The sequence below is a fragment of the Centruroides vittatus genome, unplaced genomic scaffold (assembly GCF_030686945.1).
Source record: "Centruroides vittatus isolate TY-2023 unplaced genomic scaffold, ASM3068694v2 contig_754, whole genome shotgun sequence".
Lineage (NCBI taxonomy): Eukaryota > Metazoa > Arthropoda > Arachnida > Scorpiones > Buthidae > Centruroides > Centruroides vittatus.
In genome coordinates, this window is record NW_027122490.1 from 2,781,597 (window position 1) to 2,804,649 (window position 23,053).

General features: G+C 31.1%; 1 protein-coding gene across 3 annotated transcripts in view; it reads left to right on the forward strand.

The window, feature by feature from the left end:
• LOC136981436 (uncharacterized) overlaps positions 1-23,053 on the forward strand; it is a 132,515-nt gene that overhangs the window by 108,813 nt on the left and 649 nt on the right. The gene's annotated exons all lie outside the window — the stretch shown is intronic.

The window sequence follows — 23,053 nt, forward strand, 5'->3', positions numbered from 1 at the left end:
TTCGGATACACATATTTTGGAAACTCGTTAGAATTTACGATCTCTTTTTAAGAGTTCATATCGGAAATATTTTCATCTTCAATAACCTCAAAAATTCATATCCTGTGCCCAATTCTCGAAGGGAGCAATAAAAGGTTATTTTACAGTCACAATACATAGCAGGATAAACAATCATTTATCAAGAAAAAAAAAGTGCGCACATGACGGATAGTAATAACTCTCCGGAGTATAAGTGATTTATGACAATTTCGCTTTTACTGCAAAAGTTTTAACGTTAAAATATCAAACTTATGCAGAGGAGAAGAGTACAGGAGATCTTTTAAAGATTTTTCTGCTCAACTTTGCGTTGCTTATCGTATTTAGCTTTGCAGAAACTTAACATTTTCAGCAAAAATATATATCCTCTACAAAGCGAAATAAGTTTTAAGTTATCAAAATTGAAAAGTTTTATCTACGTCAGAACAATTTATAACGCCATTCTGAACAAACATCTCTATAATTTTCTAAATAGTTTTCAATTATATATTATCATTCGTGCGTGAAACGGTTTCTGGACAAGCGACTTTATTAATTTTATTCGTTTTGAATTTAATTTTTATTATTCAAATGAGAAAATTTCGATTTTAAACATTTCGTTGCGGTTAGAGACGTTCATGCACAAGAATTTCAAAATAAAATAATAGTTTTTTTTCAGACCAAATCGGTTTCCCTCTTGTAATAAATCCCATTGTAGCAAAGAAAAATATTGTATTTACTGTAATTGATACGAGGTACTATTACTAAATCAAGTCGCTTTGCAGCAACGTCGACACAATGAATCATGACTAGTAGCGCGGCTCTGTCACACTGCAACGTGACTTTACACGTTTAATAATGCGTGACCCAATGCTGTATGAATCTTCCGTTCTTCTGTCATCCGGGCCAATTCCACGCGTGGAAAGCAAAAGAATTGTGAACTGAATAAGTTGAGAAACAGTTGAGGAATTTTTATGTCGCTGGCATACATCTGGGTTCAAAGTCCGAACAAATTCTTTGTCTTCCATGTAGGAGACGTTCAATTGGTTCTCACTTCCTATCCGTTATCATCTACCAACCTCAGCTGTTGATTCGCTCTTTCTGACTTAAGGGCCTATATTTCTCTCCCATGCTGAATACTAACATCGTCTTTCGTGTTTTAAAAATGGAATTTCCTGTCTTATCCTCTGAGGAGGAAGGAAATAACTAAATTTAAAATTAAAAGTTCAGTAATTTATTTTAGTTTGTAACCCGTTCACAGCTCTAATTATTCTGTAAATATTGATAGTTTATGGTTTTTAATTCCAAATATTGATGCTTATTCTGTAAATCCCAACTTTTGTAAATATTAAATTATGTTACACGCACAAGAAATGCTCTAAGGGTGTATTTTTCTTGATGTATTCTATCTAGATCGTCAACCTTTTTGATCTTTTCAACCGAGCTTGGCACATGTTTCGTGTTTAGGAGGTTGAAAGCGGTAGAACGTGATGTTGACCATACTGCTCCCTCGCGACTCACAACCTGTCAGAAAAGAACATATTAATAACAAATATGAATTTTTTCCTTCTAAAAAAAATTATAACGAGATGTTTACGAGCTTTCATGATATCATATTAACGGCACTGCATCGCTTTGTACAGGATGCACAATACACCTTTTTTTCCCATGTAAAGGTTATAAAAAGTTCTGGTTTTTTTCTCGTATGTATCTTATTAAACCCTTAAAGTATAAAAAATGTTATCCTAAATCTATAACTGATTCATTTTCTATAAAAATTTAGTCATTCATCGCATCTAATGCTCTAGAAGTGTGTTCCTGACCAATAGATCTAAAACCCCTTTGGGAAATAGTGAATTGCATTTGGGAAATGGGTAAATGTGACGTCTTCCAGTACATTAAAAGGGAGCTACTATCTTAAAAAGAGGTCAGAAACACTACCGTAGAATATATAAATAATACATATTCATTAAACTATGAATCCTAACTTTTTCTGTTGTTTTTTGCTCGAATTCGACATAATTTAACCATTTCTTAAGCGAAAGAACCAAGAAGAGTAAGTGTAAAAAATTTTTAAATACGTTTTTGTACTGTTAAATATATTACAAAATATATAAATAAGTATTAAAATATAGTATAAAATAAATACGTTGTTAACTAAGTTTAACTTGGCAATAACACGGTAAAATAAGAATAAAGTGTATTTGTACGTTGAAAAATAGCTGCGGAATAAAAGTTCAGATGGTTGTGTTTGCGGGGGGAAAAAATTGAGAATTTGTGGAGGTATAAAAAGACAGGGAAACGCTTATGACATATCCGAAATAACTACTCGAAAACGTAAAATAATCCTTTTGGATAGGAATCTACTATTTGTACATTATTCGAAGACAGTAAAATCATTGTACGACCCGAGAGCCCAATCCAGCTTTCACCTCTTGGGAACGAGCGAGACAATCTAGTTGTTTGCCTCTTATGGCCAAACGCGAGGCATAAGAGAGAAGGCACAAAGAACGTAATGCCATCAACACTATAGAAAACTCCGAATCCATTCTCGGCACTACCTAGTCGTAAATTGACCGTCAATACTGAAGTGGAAACCACTAGACACAACAGGAAAGAAAACAGAGGATGGAATTTCAATTGTTCCCGTACTTGATCGACGTTCTTAGTTTTGTTGTGAAAAGCATAACAAACCAAGTAGCTGTAAAGAATGAAGTTCTTCTTACAAAATACTGTTAGTGAGTTCAATTCGTGCTTAGCATTTTTTTTTCTTTACTCCGATCTCTTTGTAAAGACTTTTTCTTAGTTGGAAAGAATGAACAAGTAGATTTTTATTTCGCCAGTTTGATTCTCGACTGAATTTTGATAACCATTTCTATACGTTTGATCGAATTCTGTTTCGGTTATCTAATTTACCGTATATATATAATTTTTTTTTTACAACACTCCCTTCATCTTTCTAACTATTCGAAATCCTGTTACAGGTAGAACATTGTGCATAGAAATGGGCAAAAGAATATCATTCGTGTGAAGATTATAGTGTTACTTCTTCTTGGTTATAGAATTTACATGAAAAGAAACTTCAGTAACGAGTTAAACTGTCATAGGAAATTACATATAAAGTAGTTCCAAAAGGAAATTGTGTTAGGAATTTTGTAGTCGAGTAATCACTTATATTCGGTTAAAATTAGAAGGGAGAATAAAGATGTTGAGAGAACAATTTCCAATGTAGTAGATTGTGGTAAAATTTCCTTTCCAAGATAAATCTGTGGTTCACTTTTACTAGCGAAATGTTTTGACGTTGGCAGTATTCAAGTACTCAGCAAGTAATTACATCTGTCAATAACAGCTTGGTAGATGAAGGCTGGTCACTTATTCAACAGACTGGCTTTATTGCAAATTCCAATTGCGTGGATGGATGAAACGAATGAAAATTGCCAAGGAAGAAAACTTTACATAATTATATCGAGTCGGAAATGATGCTAATTATCGATTTAACTTTTTTAAGATCAAAAAAGTAGCGATTTCTGCTCTCAGCCAACAGCTAAAATGTAGAAAGGAAATGACCCGTTTAAAAAAAAAAAAAAAAGAATAATTCAATTAGCTTAAGAAATTCTACTTTAAAACTTATTTCGAAATCGAAATATTTAGTTAAAGTATTAAAAATAGCAGTTTGGGTTTTTCTAATTTAGAATAAATATCGATGCGGGAAGTCTTTCTGAAGAAGCAATGTAAAGCAGTTTAGCTTTACTAAGGAGTAATGTCTGCACGTTGTATTGATTGGTTGTGTCACGTAGCAAAATCCCGTAGGAGTGCTCGGTAATTCACTCATGTTGGGTTGACTGCAGTGATTGTATTACATTTACTGACCAAAATGATTTCCACTAGAAAAAAAATTGATCAGAGATTTGACCGAACATTATACCTGGCTCCCTAAAGGATAATTACTCCTCTTCAGATAAGCTAGGCCAATGTTATTAATTTTAAAATATTAAACTATATCTCTGTTAAAGTTTATTAACGATCAAAAATTAATGCAGTGTGAATTATTGAAATGCACATTCCTCGCTAAAAGAGCTAATTCCTCGTCTACAACGTGTTGTTTCGGGAGCTTGATAATTATCGGTCTAAACGCCTCAACGGCATCAAGATCACCATTCACCATGTTGTTTAAGACTTTATCTGGTTAATTTCTACTTGAATCCTCATTGTATAAAACGCTATTTTAACTTGCTTTTCTACCATTGATTCTTACGAATCTCTGCGAAAAGAGAAGCTTATTTATTTACAACTACTTTAATAATTAGGAAGCAATACAAAACGTGGTTACTTACCAGTGACTTGGATTTGAGATATTAAATTACTTAAAATTATTTGGTATCATCAAGATTTTAAGTTAATGTCAATATTTATCGAATCTTTTCTTTACCGTAACAATTCTATCTTCTAATATTCTGGAAGTTATATGGATAATGAAGTAATTTAATGAGAATTGTTTACATTAATTACCGGTTGTTTATTTAAAATAGAATGCAATTAAGTCTTATTATAATCATCAGTAGACAGATACATAAATTAGAAATTAATAGAGGATTCTTGTTTTAATAGGAATTAACATCTCACTTATATTTTTCCTATTCTGGATCATTCGATAATTAAGGATTTTTTCACGGAAATTTGGTGCCGAAGAAGCAACTAGCGTGGGAAAAGCCACCTGAATTGATTGACGGTTCCATTGTTATGAGAATTTTTTTTATTTCTTTTTTAGAACATGATAAAAAACTGCAGTTAATAATATAGAACGATATTTTATCCTTTAGTTAGGTTCTTGTTTGTAACTAAGAATTGGTGTGGAAAGAAAAAGTTCCTCGACTTAACAAATTGCTTTTCTTAACACTGCTAAAAGAATCGAAAGAAATCTTTCTTTTTCTTTTTTTCTTTTTTTTACCCCCTCCTTTCGTCATTCTGCAGACATCAACCGTTTCGCCAAATGATCCGTTAGTTCTATCATTAAGCTTAAGGTTGTACTGCACGTTAGCAGGATTAAGTCCTTGAATGGCTTTGAATCCCCGAACTGTGTTCACAGTTAGATGATGTCCTGATTACTTGAATCATAAGTCTCTGGAAATCCACGGTTAGACCAGTCAACAATCGATTTGCATCGTGGCTAAACTGTGATCGATGGTCTATCTCCATGCGGATACTTTACAAACACCCATTAGTATCTTTAATGGGAGGTGAAGCTCAACTGGATGCTTTTCTTCTCCGAAATCATTAAGTAAAAGTTTTCTCTCCCGATAATTATAATTCGGCCCTCTCGCCAATACCAATATATTCGAATTAAAAATTAAAAGTTTTCTATAGAATAATCAGGGCATGGATCAAACTCGTATTCGATATTAAATACGTTGGAGAAAAATATTGAAATTTGTGGAATTTTCCTGTTCGAAATTGTATTTATAAGTTTACCGAAAATGCAAAAGATGATTGGCAGCTATCACGACCAGAAGTTTAACATTTTCTACCACAAGTCGGTTCTCACTTGACTGTATAATAGAACTCGGGATAAGAAGTAGATTCACTAGGTTTATCAGAAAATTTCGTTTTGTACCGAGTATGGCTTCCTGACCGATAAACTCGCAGGAGGCCTACAGACAATTTATCATAGTTTGACAGCAGTCAGATAAACTGGGACCTCTTGCTGCAACAACGCTACTCTGCCCACTTCTAATCTTCTTCCACTCTGTGAATCTTCGTATGGTAATAATGGGATTAAAACTACAAATATTCTAGGGTGGATTTTCCATGAAATCTGCACAGAGAAGATAACTGTCAACATTTTACCCTCGTCTATCGTCTAAAATGTCGGGATTTTCATTTACAAGGATTTAACAAAACGCCCAATTAAACCCTACATGCAACTTATGAAATTACAACGGGCGAAACAGGCGAACAGCTTCAGGAAAAAAAAAATCAAACTCTTCTAAAATGAATTGAAAAATAATTCTAGATCGTAGAAATGCTATTCATTACCCAATATCGATCATATATTAAGTGCTTTACTGCAGAGTTTTCATGCAATGGAACGTACATTTTATCTATTTTAGGTAAATATTAGTTTCTCCAATGTAGTGAAAACTAAAAATAAGATGAAAGAGCCTTCTAAGAAAGACAGACTGCTGTCAGGATGTCACATGGCTGACAAAAGAAGGAAAGTGTTAAATCTACTTCGCTGAAATATTTTTTCTAAATTTTTTTACGTGAGAAAAATTGCCTCGTTTTTGAAGGTTATGCCATCGATCTGTTTACGACAGTCTTCTAAGGAATAGGACGATTAGAGATAAGTTCTTATACTATTCTGAAGTTAGAAATCTGTCCTGTGACCGTTTTGGCAATGAACAGATTCAGAAAAAAAGAAAGAAGAAAATGTCGAATGTCGAAAATATTTTTTTTTTAAACTTCTGATCTGTTTTCCATAGTTAATTTCGCACCAACTTTTGGCATATGCTTATCTACAGCGTGTGATGAAGTTCTGGAAGAGATTAAAGTACAGGATTTCACTCGTTTCCTTTAAACAAAAACTAAATTCACTTAACACGGTTTCCTTTTCAGCTATAATCTGTATTTATAGCTATAAAAGGCACTTAAGGTTATAAAATTCGGCATTAACCGCATCATTAGCATAGTTTGAAAGAATTTGTGCCTTGTCTTCACGCAATCTTTCGAGTGGAAGGGATACCCGCGTTGTCAGCCGAGTTTTCTAATCAGGATTAGGATTATAGATAACACTATTAATTATCTCGAAGCTGGTACAACTATAAAATGTCACAATTAACAAGATGAAACAAACGCAATTGTTCTAATGGAAATTTAAGTTGATAGAATATTTCCAGCAAAATAATAAAATTATTCTCCGAGTAATCTATTTACTCAACATATTTCTTATAATTTATAAAGTATATGAGACTAAGATAAATTATAGTCGTGTTGTTGTTTGTAAATTGCAACGTATATCACAAGCTTATAACGTTATTCTTACTAAGAAGAGTGTACTAAGCTTTATTAATTCCCTTATCTCATTAACTATATTCTAACTCGCACAATACTTTGGACGTCTAATTTGTTCTATTCACAAAGTAAAAATATTAGAGGATTGTATAAATTGAATTTCTTAATATTCTATGCTGTATATTTAAATCATTCTCTGTTTTATCGAGTTATATTTTACAGGCTCCATAAGTCAAACGTGTGAGATTTTCTATACTCTTTTTGTTTTCAGAAGTGTCATGAATTATATATATTCGTGATCAGTCAGAAGTATATCCCTTATCTGTAGTAAAATGATACAAAAGATCAGTAATTGTAGAGGAATACAACGTCATACATTTATATTTCATCCGTAGAAATGCGATAGGAAAGATATGCCATGTAGATGACCACGTTCTCAATTCTAGGCTTTATTTTATGGATTCTGTCTTATTGAGCCACTTTGCCATTCAGAAAACTCTTTTGAAGAGAAGATATTTACAATTTTTGAACAAAAATCTCCTTATAAATAATGCAAAATATCATTAGAAAGCTTGGGTTTCGCCATCAGATTTGTATATACGTTTCTAAACCATTTTATACATTAATTTTTTAACAAACAGCGCGTATATTTACACTACGAATAAAGTAAAAAAAAACGCATTTTTTTTTCTTTAAATTTATATTTAAGGAAAAAAAGGGAATTCAGTAGTTGCTCTTCTCCATTAAGTCGAAAGAAGTAAGTTAAGAATGTCTCATTTTCAAAATAAGCAATTAGTGGATAAGATTCTTGGACCAAAACGAGTAATTTCAAGATTTCATATTTCTCTTATTAAATTAAGAAATAAACTTTTTCAAAACTGTCTTAATAAAAAAATATATATTAATGTAATAAAAATTATTTATTGTGCCGAAAAGATGTTTCGCATTTCGGAAAGGAAGGAAAGAAGAAGAAAGAATAAATTAAATTTTTTATGCACTTAAATGGATTAATATTCCATTTAAAAATGAAAAGTTTTAAATAAAATTAATTCAGAACAGGTTTTGTTTTTTATTAATCTTCATTCTGGCTTGAATATCATTTCACCAAGGTATCTTATAAATATTTTAATTGTTTATATAGGATATTGTAATTTTCTTGATTACTTGGATAGCGTGATTTGAATCTTATTTTTCTTAATTTTATTTTTAAAAAATTTAAATTTCTTAAATGTAAATCAAGATTCTGAACTCTGCCGAATGCGTAGTGTTTAATTCTATATTTACTCATTAATTTATAATCGCAGATCAAAATTATTATCGAACCAATCGAACTCAAACGTTATGAAACTTTAATTGATATTAGTGTGTAAAATTAATTATAAAATCAAAATTATAAGCTGTTAAAGACTGACCGTAGATCAAAATTCGAGAAAAAATTGATAAAATGTGGAGCAAAATTCGAGAAAAAATTGATAAAATGTGGAGCAAAATTCGAGAAAAAATTGATAAAATGTGGAGCAAAATTCGAGAAAAAATTGATAAAATGTGGAGCAAAATTCGAGAAAAAATTGATAAAATGTGGAGCAAAATTCGAGAAAAAATTGATAAAGTGTGGAGCAAAATTCGAGAAAAATTGATAAAATGTGGAGCAAAATTCGAGAAAAAGTAATTGATTAATTGAGCAAATTTGAGTGAAACTTATAGAATTGAGTATTATGAAACAAAATTTGAGCAAAATAAATTGAGTGATCATAAAACCAGATATTTATTTATTGATAATAGAGCACAAAATCTAAATTTCAAATTATGTAATTAAACGTTTAGAAGAGCAATTTTTAGTTAATTCAATCAATTGTCTTCATAAAAAAAATTAAAATTTCTAAATAATTAAATTTATAAATATTTAAAACATATTTCACTTTATTTTTATATCATTAAGATATCGATTTGGATGATCAAATGCCGATATCGATTACTGAAAATCGGAGTAATCATCTCTTCCTGCCTTTATAACTTGGTATTCGGGTTATTATTATTTTTTCATTTTATATATTAAAATTAGAAATTTTAATATATATAATTTTCACAATAAATTATAAACATTTATTATTGCATAAATGTTTTTATTTATATTTATACTTTAAATAATCTTACAATCTTTAATTAAACAAAACTCGACATTTTATTCCCTGTTTGTATAGAGTAAATAAAAATTTAATCCAGAAATTCAGCAGAAAGTAACTTAAAAATTTATTTTTAAAAATAAAGAAATATATAAAAAAGGAAGATAGAAAATGTGTAATTTACTAATTACTTCACATTAAAACCACTCGAAGTTTAATTTGTTTTTATGGCATTCTCCAGTTTTTGATATAATTACAGGAATAAAAATAAAGTTAATTTTGTCTTATAAATCTAACTAACACGATCGAGATCATATTTCGTATTTGAAATTTGTAAGAATTTTAATTATTATTAAATTTTTAGTTGCAATTTTTCTTGTAAGAAGGGCGTATAATACATCATTTGCGCTGGGTGACGAGAAGATCCTCTTACACGAAGATGCTGGAAACGATTAGAAAAGTTTGATAGATTTAGAGATAATCGTCATTGGAGATGTAAGCGGATCGATAAATATTTTCATTAAGGTTATTAATTAATTAATAGTTGCGAATGATTTTCCGGGATGCCGTGTTAACAATAAAGTTTACAGAAACAAACGAAAGAGAATAGAGAAAAGCATCCATAACAATCGATAGGAACCACGATAATTTATCAATGTGATCGTTCGATATTTTTCCGGTTTTGAGAAGAGAACAAATTGAATTTGTGATTTAGACTTTTCTTGTTGTAACTTTCCATTTAAAAGGACAAAACGGCTTAATTATTTTTAATTAAATGCAGGAAATGCTAATTTCCAAGACAGCTGCAAACCGAAAGCTTTCTAAAGCCGAAACATCAAAGTGGTATTTGGTGATACAACCCGATACAGAATTCAATCTATTTTACCAAAATTTGATTTGGAATTCCTCTTAAACTAATAAAACCTTTTGGAATCTGGACTGACGAAACTCTTCCACTAATTCCTTTTACATTAGAATATTTTATTTTGTGGTTTATTCGGAGATTTAATTAATAAACACGATAATTTTAATTGACTTTCTGAGAAGAGGAATTAGCTTCTTCTCTTCACTTCCAGCTAAATATTATTGCTATTTCTAAGACCTTTTGCTATTGTTGTCTATAGTTATTATCTGCTTTTGTTGTTGTATAAGCGTCAAGAAAAACATTCAATTACATCTGGAATGTAACACATTCCAACTTATTCCACAATGGACATTTTTCCGTAAAGCGCTCCTTTTTTTCTTGTTTATTTCCTTTTTTCCCCCCTTCCCCCTTCCCTCTTCTCTCTTCAAATATTTTATACGGGAACACACATTTTTACACCGATCGATAATATAATATCTGGGTCATCTGATAAACTTATTATACAAATTTTTTTTTCTTACGAATATAAATAAATTGTAACTGGCGACTTACACGCTATAAACACACACTCTCTCTTAATAACTGTAGCAACAAATAAATTGCTTTCGGTATAAAATTTTGCTTGAGGATGTTAATCGGTTGAGAAGAAAATTTGTTGCTTTTCTGTTTATTTATTTTTCTGTTTTGCTTCGAGCTATCAAACTTTGCTGAAACGTTTCAGTTATGCAAGAGGGAGGAAGTACATTTGGGAAAAATGAAGCTATCGAAATGGGAGTATTTTTACACAATTAAATTAATTTGGAATATCGGAAAGGGAATCTCTCTTTACTTTACCAGAGACAATAGAAACGACTAACAATGGATAAAATTCAATTTGAGGCAAACACTTTTGAAATTTGTTAAAAGAACAATGAAAAATCTGGTTCCGTTTGAAGAATCTAAACTCCGTTTACAAAATCGTTTTAATTTATTTCATTTTTTTAAATTTCTTAAATTTATAGACGTAGATTTGAAACAAACGAATTAAAACTTTGGCTTGGAGATAAGTTTATTTCCATTTTCGTTAGTGGAGTCGCGTTGGTGGGTCTGACGTCGATGCTTTTGTTGGTTTCTTGATCGAAATATGACCCCCAAGGGACAAGAAGGGTATTGTGTTGACAGCCGAAGAGGAAATTAATTATTTCCACAGACACATTTGTCATTGACACAAAAACAGTCATTCGATATTTCCGTAACAATCCCAACTTAATTGTCGAAGACCATGATGATGATGGCACTTTTGGCGTCGATAATATGCCATAACATTACTCCCACGGTCGACTAACGCCATCTGGGGTAAGAAAATCGTATTAAATGGAGTCAAAAAGTCCAAATCCATCCGATTTTCTGTCATTTGAATAAGTAACGAGCCGCGTATCAACGCGAATTAAAGCCTTAAAAAAATTCAAGAAACGGTCGAGATTCGATTGATTAATCTAATATTGGAAGAAGTAATCATCGGTTAATTACAGGATGTAATTGATTGAAGGTAATTTACTTGAAGTTGTTTGTAAATCGACTGCAGATAATGTAAACCCATCTAATAGTAGTAATTAAAAGGGCACTTAATAAGAGTAATAATAAATGTAACCTATTCTGACCCCGAATAGTTTAATTAGTTAATTTAGTCATTTATAACGGAAAAAATGCTTTAATTTATTTTTAAAAAATAACCATTTTAAATGGAAGATTATCGATACATATTACTCCTCTTTATCTTATTAGATCCTGTTTTTTTCTTCCTATTTTTTTAGGAAAAGTTATTAAAAAATTGATCAGGAATTACCCGTAAGTAAAACCCGGTTTTAATAGAATATAATATATATACTTTTAAAAAGTTGAATGGAAATTATATTATATAAAGGAACACCAATTTAGCGTTTTATAAAGTGTATCTGTAAATCAGTGCGTGGTGGAGTGAAAGTGCTTCTTAATCAATAGATGATGACAGTCACAGGTGTTCGGCTCATTAAATAGAGCTTAGACGAAGCTAGCATCGTTTTAGAGACCGAAAAGAAGTAGAAAAAATAAAAATAAAAAAGAAATAAAGTAAAAAGAGACGACGACATTTTGTCACAATCTTGTTAAGTTTGTAAGACGAAATGGAGAAGGTACAGGTTACAGTCTTTTACACGTTATTTTGTATTCGGAAACGTCTCAGAAGATCCTATTTGTAGTAATTTACTTATCAACACGTGTTGTCCTTATCCACATCTAATACAATAAACCATTTAAAATTTATATTACGAAATTTCCTTCCCGAAAATTAAGTATCAGCGATGCTTATCTTCATGAAATATTAACTTATACAGGTATATATTTTTTCTAAGTCTTGTTTTCTATACTTTATGGATATTTTTGTATCGTTATATGGCTTTATCTACTGCTAACTGTAGATATAAAGTCTGTTATATTGTAAACAGAATTCTTCGAAAGGTTTTTTTTTTTTTATAAACACTAACCTCGTGTGTATTGAATTAATTTGCTTCTCCCCAAAAAAGATATCTACCGGCTTCTAATAGTTGTATAACATTACGATATTGGAAGAGGAATTTATCTTTTTTCGTTAGAATTTCGAACAAAATCGAGTGTCGACTATAATTTAACATTTCGATGTTTTCTCTTTTGTTCTAAAGAAAAAAGAGATAAGAAATTCGGGTTATTTTTTTAAAGAAAGTTTTCAACGTTTCGGAATAAAAATGGCTGCAATAATAATATTTAGTAATATTTTTATTGACAAACGATTGCAGTACGTTCTCAATATACAGCGAGAATGGTTTTATTTCCAATTTATCATCAAGTAATCTTCTGTAGGAGACACGACATCGTAAAATTCCTCTGCAATTCCCAAACAAAAGATCTTCCAAGAAATAAAAATAGATAAGTTTTTTAAAGTTCCTCGACTCAAACCAGATGTCAAGTTTTCAAATTTTACAGAATGTTTCAATTTTCAATTTTATTTATTTATTTATTTATTCTCCCTTTCTCCAATCGATCTGTACATAACTCTAGTTAGATTATTACTCTATCTTAATCCGTAAATCTTAAATTGATGTTCCTAAATTTCACTCCACGGTTCTAAATTCCGAAAACAAAAGATTATTTTTATGGTTTAAAACTTATAAATAACCATTTATTTACGTAATAAATATATATTTTTCTCTTTAAAATATCATTTATGTCTTCTTATTCCGGAGTATTCTTGAAATATTTTCCATATTTTGGCATTCCATTATTAGAAAAACTATTAGTTGGTCTTAATAAGATCTTCATTGTTCTAGAAGATGATTATGTTTCTAAAGTCGTCCGAGTATTTTGTTATTAAAGAACACAATATACAACGATTGTGAATAGAAGAAAGGACGTCTTTTATCACTCTCGTTTTATTCTTTAGTCGCCAAGTTTTGTTTGAATGATGTCAGGTGAAGAACTACGAGATGCATTTTAACTTTCTGATGACTCCGGAGTCAATGAACTCGGCTCTCAGAATTAAATTTTCTGTTTTTTTTTTATCCTCTTTTCCATATTTTTTAAATTTTCGTATACGATAATAAATTAAAAACCGCTATTTTTACTCATTCTTTAACTCACGTTCAGAAATTCAACATAATAGAATAATTGTATCGAAATGGCTAATTCGCAAAATTAATGGGGGTTGTTTTTTAAGGAATAATTGAATGAAAATGATAATATCATTATTATTATTTTTTGTTTAAATAAATTAAAATTTTCGACACGAATACTTGTGGATAACTAATGGGATTCTTCCAAGAATGAGCGTAATACCGTGCACAAAAATGCGAACTTTTCACAAAAAAAAAATGCCCATAACGCCATACTGACGTCTCATTTCTCATAAAAAAATAGGTATGGAGTGATGTGACGTCAGATCCATCGATGAGTAGTCCCACTTGGGGATGGAGCGTCACGACTGCTGTCACGTTCCGTCGTCATTCTCCCTCAGGCTAAACTTTTCAATAATATCTGTCCGAGTGATCAATGAGCTATCCCATTTCAAATCGTTGGTTAAAGTAAAAGCTCATTTCGTCTCCTACATAAGTACCGTTTCTCACGATTCGCTTGACAGATAATACGTGATATTCGTGCTCTGTCCAACTTCGCAGGAATGCCAAACTAAGGTTAAACTCTTAGCTCACCACTTGTATGATCTCAAAATGTCTTATTTATGTTCATAGTCGTAGCCGGTTGCTGTTTGTTGTAGCACTCGAGTGTAACAAACAAGAGAAAATTGATCAGATGAAAGTGAAAACAAGATCCAACCCGACTCTGACAAAATTCGAACCGAATGTATAAACTAAAACGCCGTTTTTTTGGTCGAAATCTTAAAGTTTAAATGTATAACTTCCGTTACCAAACAAATAACTCATACATTTAGAGTAGTTGTAACTAACAATTTGGTATTCATTACACGGATCTTACGAAGTGACTCTAAATTAATTCTCAAATATATTTCTGCGTAAGTGGCAGAAGTTGTCATATAATTTTATGCTCTAAACTCATCATACCTTATTAATTTACAGTAATTAAACTTACTTGGTGTGAAAATTGGGAATACTTCAAGAACATTTAACTTTGACTTCCTTAACCTCACCCAAACAACAGCAAACTAGGAGTGCTCTCAGGTGAAACGATTATTTAAATTGCTCTGGTTAAGAGAGAAATCGCTTAAAATTTAATCGAAAGGTTAATCGGTAAATTCAAACTATTCACTAGAATAATATTTTCTTCAAGAAACAAGTTTAAATCCTAAATAATGTCTGACAAAGATATCATTCAGAATACAAGATATAGTCCATACATTGACGGTTATAAATGTATATCTGGTAATCGGTAACGTTTAAGAAGCTAAATTATAAGCACATTGTAGAATAACTCTAAACACAAACAAGATATATCATCCGGTATCTCTTTCAATGATAACATTATTTATATCTGCTTGGATGACATCCACAATATATACTGTCACGGACGACACTTTAAATGCCATCTATCAGATGGGTTTATCTGTTAATCATCTGTCAGGTTGGCTTATCTGTCTCTGACACGACAAAAAAATCTAATTCTGTTTATATTTGACGTGTAAATATAGATATTTTCTACATTTAATGAAAACTTAACCGACAGTTAAATCCAATATTTATTTATTTATCATTTCCTATAAAGGATAGTACTAAATTTCGATTGACGTAAGTCAAAATAATTAGTGTATATATTTATATAACCAGTTAAAATGAATTTCGTTATAACAGAAGTATCGATATAACACTTCCTTAACAGAAGAGCGGTTTCTGTTTAGTTACGTCTTTACGTACACCTCGATATAACGTATTATTTTGCGAATAATGTAAATAAACTTCGTCGTTATAACGACTATCCTCGGATGTTTTAACAACATTAAGCGCTTTAAAGGGAGGGAGAATAAAGAATATTTACGAAAAGGATAATTATAATTTTCTGTTCCGTTTTACATAATATATATATATTTTTTTATTTTCTGTTAAATGTGAACATATCTCTCCAGCCATAAATTTGATGAAAATCAAATTTGGTCGAGTTAAAAGCGCAGTCGTTACAACTGCAATCAATCATACTTAGGAGTTCGCGGCTTGGTTATCCGGATAACCAGGCTGCCATTCCGAACATTTTATATTTATTTATTATTTAAAAACATTTTCTTTCCTTTTTTAAATTTAGAATATTTAGTCCAAGTTTCTCCTATTTTTGATAAAAAAAACTTTTAAATTCGGAATAAAACTTTAAAGCTAATCAATGCATAATGTTCGATTTATGATATTTATTCGATAGAAAACTATACACCAGCAAAACGTTAAATCGATGGCTTTGCGTGTTAAACGTAAATAACTTTATAGAAGCGGATGTTTATTAATTTACTGTATATTAAAAGTTTAATTTTATCAATTTTTTAAACGTGTACGGTAAAAAATAATAACGTAATATCTCAGTTATTAATGCATAGTTCCTGACGTTGTTCATTTTAATTTTTTTTTTACTCTTAAAATAAAAATAAATAAAAAAATATTGGCCAGATTTAAAGCAATTTATTATATTTTATTATTAAGATATTATTTTAATATAAACGAAACATTAATTTATCAAAAATTAGAATAATTTAACCATTTTCATTCCAGCGTACTCCAAGCTGCGATAATAAATCTCCGAATAAATTTTAATTATTTCTTAAAATTAGAAGATTAAGCTATTTTATCACCGAAATTATCATGGGAAATTTTAATATTAACAACATTATAATTATATTAAGCAGAATTTCTCTTAACAGCAATTATAGTAGTTGATAGTAAAAGGAAAAGTATGGAGAAAGAAGAAGTTTTTGCTTCATTCTTCCAGTATTTTAAAAGAGGAATAACAATATTTCAAAAGCAATCGGTTATTTGTTTAAGGAACGGTAGCTTTACCACTCCGAAATGTTATACAATTACCAATTCCATCTGAATATTCGGTCGTGGGAAATGATTCCGGTTTATTTTATTGGTTCGGCATTATTTCCTAGAGCAGTGTCACAAAAATAGGATCAGCAATATAGTAATAAATTTCTCTACAGAAGCATTACTTCCCTCTGGTGACATCATCTCGGTTAAACATCCAACGAATATTTGAATGGTCCAACTGGATGTGCCCAACACAGATAAAATCGAGTTGCAGAAAAAGCGCAAATGCAATGAAAGCTCCAAATGTCCAATTTCGTTACGATATCGGGTTGTATCGACGAGAAAAATAAAAAAGAAATTGTGGAATTTTGCTTATATAATTTTTTTTTCTTCCCTTCTCCTCCTACTTTTTATGTTATTTACCGAATCAAATCCAATTTTCTATCGATACGAAAATTTGTCCATTAAACCTAAAGGAAGTTGACATTTTTAAGGTGGAAATATAGTTCTATATAAAATAGAAATCCTTTACCGATTTTTTCCACTTTAACATTAATATGTTTAAAGTAGCGTGGTTGGAAATTGAAGGCAATTTTCGTCCGTGGAAATATTTGCCAATAAATTGAATCGAACCTTTAAAACGGTATTCCTACGCCCTTCCCTACATTTAATAACTCGATAATAAGAAATCGATTTTATGTTAACAACAAAGACAAACCAAATTTCTCCTCTTGGTCCGGTATAAATAACGGCCAGAGATGGTCCTCCGACCGATTTAACACGGTTAGAAAACGACATAACGGGATTTTTTGACGGCGGCCATGATTGTCCCTTTCCTGTAGTTGAATAATCTTTACATTAGGTGGCTCGTCCCCAGACTTTTTCGCATTTAATCGCAGTTTTTCTCTTCCACTTTTTTTTGTCTGCTCGTTCCCACGGTACAGTTTTTCTTAATTAGGTGATTTCCGGTAGGCGGGTGTGCAGAATCCTTCCATTTTCTATCGAAAGAAGAGCACTTAGCTCGGTGCATCTATCTGCCGCTTCCGGCCGAATAGGTTTTATTTTACAGCTGTCAACGAACAGTATGGTGATGGATGTACTCCGGTACTGCTTTTCTTTATTTCTTCCCCTTCTGCGTCTTGTATTTGGAAATGACGTCACTTACCGAGACGAGCCAAACCGGAAATGACGACATTCGCCTCGACGTTTCGAGTGGCCGGATTTAGTTTGGCCAGTTCCGAACACGACTCTTTCATTCCTAATGTATTCTCCCCTGCTAAAAGCATCTACTTGTTCGTTTGGGTTTTATGGAGCCAGTTGCTCCTTCCAAGTGGCAACTCGAATTTATTGTCTGAACTAAAGAATATGAGAAGCGAGTTAAAAAAAAGGAAGGAAAAAAAATGAAAGGAGAAAGAACACGGGCAATTGAAGAACTGATCGAGTGTTGCCAAGCGATGCTTGTGATCGTTGCAGGTGATGAGGAAAGTGTCTGTGTCACTCTCACTTTAAAGATTACAAAAGATTTCTTTTATTCTTTGTCAACCTTTGTTTGACAACTTCCCCTTTCATTTTCCACTTACTATAAGTTTGATTTTCAATATATTTCCTGTTTTCGTCTGGGAATTTTAACTCGCTGACACTTAAAACAATGGAAAGAATTTCTATAGCACAGAGAAGCATCAATATATCTAATATTTGACAATCTCTAGCCAATTCTGTCAACCTACTTTTTTCATTTTTATCGTACGCGATTGATTTTAAACAAATAAAACATTTCTATAGTACGCTAGTGATGTTATACTTACATAACAATGCCTTATATATTTGTATAACGGTATACAGAAAGAATGTATTTAACATTTTCATGGATCAAAGATAAATTGAGTCGGAAAATCGGAAATGGGACTCGGTTTCTTCTGTTGAATATTTCCAGAGAATACATCTGCTTTAGTAGAAAATCTACCGCAGACGATCTTTCTTTGTATGGTTTTTGTTAGAATTTCTTGGTATCCTTACCGACAATGTTTACCCTATATTTTGTATCTGCTCTATTGTTAAAGCATCCTTTGATCATTCGTCTACCACATGCTTATATCCCCAGTAATGCTATTCCATTATTTTGTCGATTTTACTGATCTCCTCAATATACAAAACGTAATAAAACAGGATTTTTACAGTTATTTGATAATAGAAATTGAATTAATGTTTTTATTCAAATCTATCTTTTATAGCTTTAAATAGAGCACAGCACTAAAATTAATTATTTACAAAACATTATATTTCTAGATATTAATCTTTCATTTTTTATTTGAGTAAAAATCTTTGATGTATTTGAAGGAGCCGCGAGCTATTGGTTGGCAGATGCTTTTTATAACTGATAAAATGAAATGTCTGTCTTTTAACTAAGAATAAATTACAAATATCTCTTTAAATAAACTCACAATAATTAAATATTTCTAGAAAAATGTTTAAACGGCAAAATCTTTCTCTTTCTAACACAAACATTATTCAAAAAATAAACACAGCTGAGACAATTACCGGTTGGAATGCCAAAGATACCCATAAAATAGGAGAAAATTAGGTGTAGCGCCCTAATTGCTTGCAATGTTATCACACGAATAGCAAAAATCCCATTAGTATGCCTTTTTAAAATAATTCTATCAATTTATACTTGTAATATTCGTATAGAAGTCGAGATAGATTTAAAGTTTGCTTATTTAACAAAGAATCAATAAAATGTGATTTTAAGTTTAATGAAATTAAACTTTATGTATGCATTTCAGGAAACGTCGTTGGCATAGGCCAAGAGTATTAAGGACACTTTATAACACACTCCTTCGTTGTTATGGCCGAGTGTGGACGATTGTAATCATTCTCCTGGGAACGATTATAACGAGTTACAACTGTACCAAAATAAATCATTGGCATTTCCCATCCAGTTCTATTCTTACAATTTCCGACACGACAGGAATCTAAATTACTAAAGTCTACTCGATTTTATTAATTATTTATAAGTATTTTAAAGCAACAATTTTCTATACGATACAATATTTAATTTATAAAACTGCACGAATAATTCAGACTTTCGACTGAAAGTATAAAACGGATAAATCTCTCCATTATGGTAAGATGAGTTTAAATTAATATATTTTTTAAAACTGACCAGTGGGTGGTCTAAAAAATTATTTTAATTAGTGATTATATCCCTATAAACATTGAAAAAAGTACTTCTAAAATGAATTATTTTAAACATTTAATTTATTGTTAAAATTTGCCCATTTTCGTATCTTATCTCGTAGTTTAACCACTATCAAAAAATACATCTTACCCTCTGGACATTCATTCAATACTATAGAAGACATTTGATTTTCTCTGTCTGCTATATGATATGAACGTAAAACATTCCGGAAATTTATTCTTTAGAAAATTACCTTAATATAAAAAATACCAGAACTTATTGTGACATCTTCACAATGACGGGCTGCAATTTATAATATATATATAATATTGCAAATTATATGAAGAAATAACCTCTTATATATTGAGATATTCTGTTGTGTTGAGTCGAATTTTATCTTTCCAATGTGAAAATAAATTCTTAATAATAATAATGTTTGATTCCGTTGCGAATATAAAATGTTATTTGTCTCATTGAAAAGACGAATGATACTTAAAAAAAAGCCATTAATTATTAATGATTTCAACAGAATCAGCAAAAACTATAAATGATTTCCGAAAAGTAATTGTTTCTTACTTTAAGTATGATTAATTCATGATAATTTATACACCAACGTTTATGAATCTTTTATGATTTAGTGGCTAATATGAAAATATTACAAATTAAAAAGATAAACGCAAAAAGGAAAACAATTAAATGCAGGTAAAGCTGATGTAAAGTATTTAATTCAGATATTCAAAAAATTATATTACACGAGAAAAAATGGTAAATCACGATTTTAAACAAATGCACTATATGGAGAAAGGATCTTGATACGTTTCGTTATTTAAAATTCAGTTATATAGATAATGATTTCTCATTATACATGTTTTAAAAAGCGATAATAATAATACTTTTATACATACATCTGTTAATTAATTATTTCTCAAAGCATGCAGATATATATATATATATTAGCATTCATAAGTTTATAATGCTCTGATAAAACTATTATTCAAAATTTATATATTAATACAGAGATTTCGTCTATTAGAAAAATATCAGCAATAAAATTTAGAATTAGAAAAAAAATTATATTAATCAGTGTACTGTATTCATTTACTTTTCCGTACATTGATAATGATACTGAAAATTCAATAAAAGGCATTATTGTTATTGTTATTCTTCGTTATATTGGGGGAAAAAAACCCTACTTTAAATAAACATACATCTAAGAAGGATGAGATTATATTTTATTTAATTGAGAAAGTTGAAAAAATTCACTAAATCTCATTTATCTTCAATTAAATAATAATGTACTGTATACGATTTCAAGTATTAAGCCATGCAACATGTACTCAAAAGGCAGCGCACGTTGTATTGTGTACCAACAAAATGACGTGCAGAAGTAGAGTTGAAGAGATTTTCGTTCAATATGGACGAAAAGAATTAAAAATTGTTATTATTATCTGTTGTGTTTCGTGACATTCTCTATTCGGAATGATTGAAGACGTCTAAACACGATTTATTTTTGAATCGGAGTTCAGATGATCGAAGAACAAAAACTGTTATCAATTCGTGAGAATATTGAACCAATAGAAATATGAAATAGGATACACGAAAGATGTAAATCAAACGATGAATCAATTCCTAAAAGATTACTTCTTCACAAAAAAAGAAAACAGTTTAGTTCTTGAATCGATTTCGCATGTAAGACTTGACTCAAGTTTTAAAATTGTTTAGTTTATTTTTGCTAATGATTATTAAGGCATGTTATTAACATAACATGCAAGGTTGTCCCAAAACAACTGTTGTTTAGTATTGGTGCCGTTTGTACTTGCTAGAACTTAATTACTAAAGTTGTGTGTGCAAATTATTAGATCTTAGACGGCCGAATGACAGGCCTTAAAAATAGCTCGTGTCCTGGTGAAGTTAGAATCCCGGTCGGTTCGGAAATTTTTGAGCATGAGGGTCAAATTATGAAGGGGCCTTCCATCATCACCTATCGTCTCTAATGGAGTTCGGCCAAATCCCTAATGGGCGTAATTTGGTTTGATTAGGTTGATGGGATAAGGCAAACTACACGAGAAAGATCTGCCATGGGGATGTTTTCCAGGAAGACTTCTAAATAAGAACCAATTTCCCGTAAGATGTTAAAGACACGAAGAAAATCTGAAAAATTTACGCGGCCAACTCGTTGTCAGGCATGAACCAAGGACCAACTAGTGATCAGTGATTATTATGAGCTGACGTCTGGATGGCCTAGCAGTTAAGATGGCAACCTACAACTCTAGGGGTCCGGGATCGAATTTAGACGGGTCGAAAAACCCAGGAATTCTTCGGGGATAGTCCGTCTGGAAATGTCATGTCTCGTTCCTCCTCTCCGTGCCTCCTTTTTAGCAAGTCCAACATTGGACTTGCTAAAAAGACCCTCTTAGAAACTCACATGATGGTGAACTAAAAAAACGTTTTTAGCTCCATTGAACTTTTTTTTTCAATCGGCATTAGTGAGCCATAATGGGCGTGAAAAAGAACCTCTCGTCTGCAGGGCAATCACAAATGAAAAAGTTGCTCTGCATTCCTCTGCGTAGTCTTGTTAAGAATGAATTTGAAAAATAAACAACGATGCGATAAAACTGTTGTTTAAAGAAAAGTATTCCCAATATCACAGTCACTGCGCAATATTGCAAATAAATATTGCACAGAATTGCGCGTTTTTTGAATACTTCATCGTTCATCATGATAATGCTTACACGCATTCAGTTGTCACAAAAGATTTTTATGAGAAAGATATTGCTTCGATATCTCGGCCAACTTAGAGTCACTAAGTTTAATCCATGTGATTTCTTGACTTTTTCCAACAATAAATTTAAAAAAGTAGGGAGCAAGATTCGAGTTACTATAGATATACTATAGATGCGGAAACCCTATAGGGCTATCTATAGCAGTATAGGGTTTCCGCAAACCGTTCTAGAATGTATTTTTTGTAAGTTGCAGATTATTGGATCCACTACATTCGTAAAGGGAGTAAATTGAAAACAAATATTTGTCTGAGTGGCATTAAACGTAGGCTATTTATATTATTTTATTAAATACACTGTTGTTTTGGGACACCTTTGTACTTTAAAACAATTTTGCTATAGAAATCTCTTTTGTAAAGTATTGCAAAAGATACATATAGATACAAAATAAAATTTCTTGCCCCTGTACATCGAACTTTCCTGTTAGATGACCGGGACGACTCTATTACTATCTCCTTTCAGGGGAACTTTTTTGAATTGAAATAACGTTTTTCCGGTTGGCATCGGAAGTTCGTATAAAGTTAATCGGAGCTGCCTGCTCCCAATTCGACTTTCATCTGTCTAACTCCGTTCTCGAGATTAAGAGAGGACAGACAGACCGACGACAGTACGAATTT